This window comes from Lissotriton helveticus, unplaced genomic scaffold (genome assembly GCF_964261635.1).
Source record: "Lissotriton helveticus unplaced genomic scaffold, aLisHel1.1 SCAFFOLD_420, whole genome shotgun sequence".
Taxonomy (NCBI): Eukaryota; Metazoa; Chordata; class Amphibia; order Caudata; family Salamandridae; genus Lissotriton; species Lissotriton helveticus.
In genome coordinates this window covers 162311-169996 of record NW_027612052.1, presented here as the reverse complement: position 1 = coordinate 169996, position 7686 = coordinate 162311, and the positions used below count along the sequence as shown (strand labels likewise).

Here is a 7686-nt window from a genome sequence, read left to right as displayed (position 1 = left end):
GAATTCACATTTCACTCGGAGGAATTCACGTCTGGCAGCCTGCACAGCTAATGTTAAACTCTCACCCTTCTGATATTGGAGGGGCTGTCAATCTCTGGCCAGGCACAGCGTGGAGTTTTGGTTCTCGATAATTTAGCAGACTGACAATGATCAGGTGCACTGGGGCACCTGAGGGCTGCTGCTGGCCTGTTACCTGGGAGCTCTCTTTATGATGGACCTGGAGGAGAGATCATCCCCAAAAAGAAACCAGAGCATTGCTTCCACATAGTCTTCTATTCGATCAATCCCCATTGACGCGGAAACTCCTAGGATGCGCAAATTGTTTAGTCTCAAATGAGATTCAAGGTCCTTATTCTTGTTGCATATGACCTTAAGTACATTCTCCAAATTGGGTAAGCTATCCCCAGGGTAGGAGTGCTCTTCATGTTTGTCCACTTTCTTCTTCAAACAGTCGAACCTGTCAGTGAGCTGATCTATTTTGTGTCAATAGCATTCCAGCCGTGTTTCAGATCCAGGAACATGGAGCATATGTCTGGCTCTGGTGCGGTCCCTTTGCTGACGTGTGGAATTGGCTCCTAGAATTCCAAGCTTAGCTCAGCAGTATGTGTGAGTTTGAGTGACTCAATGAGCATCCTGGACTTTTTCTTGTCAGTTTTCCCCAAATTGTTTGACGGGGGTGCAGCCAAACCTCATTGGGAGACCTACTGTTCACCAAAAGACACCTAGTTCAGGGGCAAGATGTGCATCCTCGCGGGTCCCACCACTCTCCAGGAGCTTCCAGCTAGAAGGGCACAAGCACGCCCAGCCGTATACCCAGCTGCACAGCATCACAGGAAGACTCACAGGCAGGTCAGGGCCCCAATTCAATACTGCACCACCAATGTCATGGACACTATTCTCAAAATAAAGCCTCCATGGGGCCCAGGTGACCCGCTCACTCAGTCTCAACTCGGCCATGCTGGGACCCGCCAATCAGTTCGTCTCTGCCTCCCCAGGCCAGGTGCAGCTCCTGATTGAGTACAGGTGTCTTTGGTTGAGCGCCCCCACCTCCAGGCCCAAGAGCCACATCAATTGAGGCAAGTGCAATCGGCAGCAAGGGGGACAGCAGGCCTCACTCTACGTACGGGTTCTGATCCTCCCCGTCTAACAGTGGTGGGTTAAAAAATCACAGCATGTTGTGTGGAGCACAATCCTGCCCAGTGTTGTACCGATACCCCCAAATAATTTGGATAATTACCGGATAAACTGCCCCAGCCGGCGAAGCCTCACTGTGCAACAGCTATCTTGCTGTCAGACTCTGTAGTGTCCCTAAATAGAGAGACAATGCAGTGGTACTATAGTGAGGAATTAGGTAGTTTAATATGAGTTCAGTGCCATGAGAGACCTGAAAGTATATAGAAGGTCAGCTCATGCACATTTATAAAAAGAAATCCTAATACCTATGGGAAGCATACAAGCATTAAGTCTGTGGCTCCATGTTTTATTGGAAGACTCATTAACAGAGAACATGAATCTGTGTTAACCCACAATATGCATGACACGAATTTAGGTCACCAAAATTTGATATATAACAAAGTAGACAGGTAGATTTGCGTCCCCGGTTCCGGAGCTCAGAAAGATGCTAGCTGCATAATGTTCACCTTTCAGAATGTCTTTTAAATTTCAAGTATTACTGCAATATCAAAACAATCATAAAAACATCATTATTATCATTATTGTCAGTTTTGTTCCTATCCCAAGAGCAGGACCTACATTATGTTTGTTGTTTTGCAGTGCATGCATTATTTACAGAGAAAGGTTTCTGCTGCTGCTTCCAGCTGAGCCAGATTACATAATCATGCTGTAAGTCAAAGAAGGAGACTCAGACATGAAGATTTTGTGCCTGGGAAAAAAAGCTTTCAGTAGCCCATGACGACTTCAGCTCATTTTCACTATTCCTCTTTCTGATTCCCTCAAGAGTAAAACCAGAAACTTAAGGCGTTTTAATATTCCGGCCTCATTATTCTCATTTTCTATAATTTAACAACTTCTCGTATTTTTCTTAATGGAAAAGTCATGCAATATTAAACAGTAACTGCTGTTAATTTCCCGCTGTATATCATTTGCATTTTTTTGTTGCGGGTGGAGGGTAATTAACATGCTCTAATTATCATACTGATTGTCTGCTTTGGTTTATGAGAATAGAGTGATCTCAACCCTTGCTGAACGTACAATGGTGCATTTTATAGTTTCCAATAATATTGTCCTGTGAGAATGAAGGCTTACATTTTTGCATGCTGGAAATGGCCTGATCTAGTCTGGTAACAGGATCTGCAAATGATTCAATTTAGAGCAAAGTAATGTACTTTTTATAGCACCTATCAAAAATATAGAGGCTAATGTTGGTAGTAGGACACCGTCTGAACTTTTATTGGGTATAATTGTAGTTATATGGCATTATTAACCATAGATTTGTGTCTTGCTGCCATTAAGAATGTGCCTTTTTCTTTCGTTCTGCACACTTCCCTAGCAAGAAAAAACATACTAAAAATATCACCCAGCCATCATGCTTTAGAGAACTGCAGTTGTTCTTGGGAATTACGCATTTTCCTGAGATGCTCTGAACTCCATCGTGAAAAAATGATTTTCACCTTTAGTTTAGCTGCTAAGGTCATCTCTCTGCAGATCTGATATAACAAATCCAGCTACTCCCTTGAAAATTGGACAATATATAAGAGGAGGTGAGGTGTGCTCTTTGTGTTCCATTGGAAGTGTACTTCGCAAATATTAAAGGACAACTATGGACCAGGATTCAGCAGTCTAGAGTGCAGCTTAGTTAATCGATGCATTTTAATAAGACTGACAGACAATTGCTTTCATCCCGTGTCAATACTATCATTTCAAACTGGAAGGTCTTTTGGGGTTATAACAGATCAAAATTAGATCGCAGTTATAGAATTCTCCCACGAGGGCTCTGCAGTGGCGTAGGTGCTAAACGTAGTACAATTTATGATTTCTACAAATTTTTACATTTTTTTTGTATATCAATGAACACTTTTCATTCAACATAGTAAATAGAAGCTAACAACCAGCACATAATTTGCAAAGCTTGTAGAATGTTTTTCTTTGCTTGGGTTTCGATTTCAAAACTATTTTCAGTTTCTAAATTGAAAGAAAATCTTTTTTCTTTGCTTGCCAAGAATGCCATGTACATTGATATTCCGGCTGGGCATTATTAGATATCATTTATTAAATTAGACAGCATGGTGTACAGGACAGGTGTGTTTGTGCTGTCCATGTGACGAATGAGCTTCCTTTTGAGGACTTTAGGAAGCTGAGAAACACCCCGGAGTTTACCGCCTCCTGCCAGGTGCGCGGTAACGTCATATCTCCCAGCACTTCCGGTGGGCAGCCAGTCTGAAGTCAAAGCGTAGGCGGAGCGACTTTCTCGTGGGTGTTACGTCACAGACGGGTGTAAAGGGATGTCAACGGTGATGACGTCACCGTTTTAACTGCTCAAGTTTTGGACTTTGTGCGGGTTATCTTGAGGACAGGGTTGTCGGCGGAGTCAAACGGCAGTCGTAAAGTTTTTAACTTCCAGCGCTACTTTGGAGTCATCCGGCAGCAGTTGGGAGAGAGGGCATCATGGCGGCCGTGGAGCTGCTCCTGGACTCCTCTATCCAACTCTGGGTGGTGCTGCCTATAGTCGTTATCACCTTTTTTGTGGGACTTATCCGACACTACTTGACCCAGCTGCTGCACAGCGACATGAAAGTGGAGCTGGAGGCAGTCTCTGACAGTCAAATCTTAATCCGAAGCCGGGTGCTGAGAGAGAATGGACGGTACATCCCGAAGCCGTCCTTTGTGATGAGGAAACATTACTTCAATGATGCTGAGACTGGATTTTTCAAGAAGACAAAGAGGAAAGTTACTGCCAAGAATCCTATGACAGATCCCACTATGGTGACCGAGATGATGAAAGGAAATCTTACCAACGTGCTCCCTATGATCCTGATTGGTGGCTGGATCAACTGGGCCTTCTCTGGGTTTGTGACCACAAAGGTTCCTTTCCCGTTGACCCTCCGCTTCAAGCCGATGCTACAGCATGGGATTGAGCTGCTTTCCCTGATGCATCTTGGGTGAGTTCAGCCTCGTGGTATTTTCTCAATGTTTTCGGCCTCCGCAGCATGTACAACCTGATCCTGGGACAGGACAACGCTGCTGATCAGAGTCGCATCATACAGGACTAGATGACTGGAGCTGCAGTTGCCATGTCTCCAGACCCCAACAAGGCTTTCAAGGCAGAGTGGAAAGCCTTGAAAATTGTTGATCATCAGTGGGCTCTGGAGACCGTGGAAGATGAACTAATGGCAAAGGACTTGGACTTTGAGGGGTTCCACAGTCGGGAGCCTATTGCCACCTCGCCCTTTTAAGGCTGTTGGCTCACCACTGCCCAGAATACAGTGACCACCAGGAAAACCTGCAGGAAGCACAGCAGATAGTATTCAGAAGCACCTTCCTGCAGCTGCCTCTCTATCTCATCCTACACATTCAAAGTGCACAAGACCGTGAGGGTGCCTTCATCTTTGGCTGGTCCCTTCTGCACAATGCCTGATGAACCAGCACAGTATTTAGGGCCAAGTTGGACTCTCTGTTATCGTGTGCAGTTCGGGAGAGTACCCAGGAACAACACAATGCCTTAGGTCTAATTTCCAGGGGTGCACTCTCCAATAGGTTGGACCTATTGTTCTCCTTTCTTCCAGCCATTCTAGGAAAAATGCCAGAACCTTTTACTTCAGTGATTTCTCAGGGATCTGATCGCCATTTTTAATGTAATTTTCGTTTCCTTGTAGCACTGTTATGCGAATTCCAGGTACAGTTACATTTGGTAGACTTGCATTAAGTCGTGAAGTGACCTTATATCCGAGACCCTAGTTTTGCTTTCCTCTTGGAGGTCCTCGGAAAATATGCTACTGCCATTTGTATTTCTATGTCAGTATTTCAAACACTTACTCTCTTTACTTCCAGTGCAGCATATCCCAAATGGTGCACGTTTGACAGAACATGCGTATTTGCCTATACAACTACACTTATGGGGCAATTAACTAACTTTGTAACTGGGACAAATGTAATGAGTGACCACTATCCACTTAGTGTGAGAATCACACCAAAAACGGCCAAAGTACACGCTGCAAAACCAAGTCTCCTAAATCAGCACTCATTAACCATGAATAAACTGAACGGCTACACAGTCAAATGGGCCAAGACTGATCCGGTGGAGATGACAGAGAGGATTCTCGAAAAATCTAAGTCTTGGATACTTGAATGCTTATCATCAGAGTCTACTCCTCAAACAATTGTAAATAGCTTTCAGAATATCCAAGAAACAATTGGTAATGAACTCTTTGTCAAGCTAAAGAACACTAAGCCCACTACCACGAGATGGTTCGACACATCTTGCCGAAAGGCCCTCTCAAGTTTGAAAGAAGCCTTACACAGACCAATAAGAGACCAAGTGGAAATTTCTAATCTAAGAAAATTATATAATTTAGCCAGACGGGAACGTAAAAAAGAAATCAAACAAGATCTGTGGTCACAACTCCATGACAGCAGCCAAAGGAAGGATAGCGCCCAATTCTGGCAAGTCATAAGATCTCCTTTTTTGGCCGATAGAACTGAAGGCAAGCACCTAGATGTGGCAGTAACTGAGGAAGACTGGGTCATGCATTTTTCCAAAATTTTTGGGCCATCCCCCCAAAACGCAACAGACATAGAACCAGTACTAAGTGAAGCCCATATATCGAAGAATAACATCTACCCGATAAATATATATTTCAACATAGTGAAGTCATTAAAGCTATCAATGCATCGAAACCAGGCAAGGCTCCAGGCCCTGATGGAGTACCAATGGACATCTTCCTTCACAACATAGAATTTTGGTCACCGATAATTACCCGGGTCCTGACAGCAGTAACATCGGTCGGGCTTTTTCAGTCATGGTCGACGTCAACCCTGTTACCCATTTTCAAGAAAGGCGACCGAAACGACCCAGCCTGTTACAGGCCAATCTCCCTTCTGGATTCCATGGGCAAAATTGCAGGTCGAGTGCTCCTGGACCGTTTACAATCTTGGGCCAAGGAAAATAACATCATCACCGACCTGCAATATGGCTTCCAGAAGGGGCTTGGGACCGTGGAACAGGCTCTTAACCTTGCCCTCTTGACTGGGAAATACGTTGGTGCCAAAGGAGGTAACATCTTCCTCGTCTATGTCGACCTCAGTGCGGCATTTGACTGCGTCCAACATGAAAAACTCTGGGAAATACTCAGCGACCTTGAAGTGGACCCCCCCTTAATTGTCTTTCTACGTGAACTCTATTCTAACGCCTCAGGGCGAGTTAGATTCGGTACCAACGGTGAGCTGTCTCGCTCATTTCCAATAACAAAGGGTGTAAGGCAGGGTGGTGTACTGGCTCCCTTCCTGTTCAATCTTTACACCAATGGTCTAGAGCAGGCTATGCTGGAAGGGAGCCAGGATCTACCCCAGATAAAACACCGCCCGATACCGACACTGCTATACGCTGATGATTCAGTTATCCTGGCCCGCACTTTAAATCAACTTCAGAAGCAAATTAACAAATATACCAGTTTTATGGACTCACTTGGCCTGAAAATTAATATAAAGAAAACCTTCACTATGTACATTGGCCCCAGGGTTAAAAATCACAAATCGATACTGGTGGATAATACAAAGCTGGAAAAAACTTCAGTCTACCCCTATTTAGGAATTCTTGTGGATGATGCCTTAAATTGGCGCCAAGCTACAACCACTAGAAATCTTCTCTTTCGACGTGCAACATCGGCCCTGATTTCTTTTTCAAGGAAACTAGGGAAACCCGCTCCACCTGAACTTTTGAAAATCTACTATGCCAAGTGCCACAGCGTGGCTACTTATGGAGCAGGCATATGGGGGTATGGCCATATAGACCATCTACAAGTAACAGAGAACGGCTTTATCAAATATGTCTTAGCCCTCCCGCAAAGCTCTCCGAACTTTGCCTCGCACAGCGAGCTCGGCATGGAATTCATCACAGATACTATTCGTTCCCAACCCATCTTACTTTGGCAACGCATATGGACTAAACCTGAATGCCACTTAACCCGCTCCCTCATTACAGACTGTTTAGCTCTATCCAACTGGCATAAGATCCCATGGTTGATTTATGTACGGAACTTCTTCAACGACCTTGGCACTAAGTCTTATTTTGAAGATCCTGCAACAATCGAAGACATCTCCAGGAAGCAGTTGAAAACAATGTGCTTGGCACACCTGAGAGAACTGCGCAATCAGGTTGAGATCACAAAATCTTCAAATGCACAAATGTGTGCAATACAACCTCTTAAAGGCATGCAACTCTACTTGACCTACCTACTGTCAAACCATGAGAAATTCTTATTAACACGATTTCGTTTTAATACATTTTTTCGTTTAGTTTCTTTCCCTGAAATCCACAATTGGTCGCGCAAACTGACGAACTGTCCATGCGATGGAATCTCTCCACAGTCAACGATCCATATTACTTTGTTTTGCAAATACTACAAATCTCCACGTGAATCTTGGATTATTCCACTCCTTCGTTCTAGTGGTTATAGACAGTGTTACTCTGCATTCCTTTTTTTGCAGTGCTTGGATTCACCACATGAAGCT

The 7686-nt window shown here is 44.2% G+C and overlaps 1 pseudogene; it reads left to right on the top strand.

The window, feature by feature from the left end:
• The first annotated feature begins 3449 nt into the window (after nt 1–3449).
• Nucleotides 3450–5018, top strand: LOC144807617 (ER membrane protein complex subunit 3 pseudogene; annotated as a pseudogene).
• The last annotated feature ends 2668 nt before the right edge of the window (nt 5019–7686 follow it).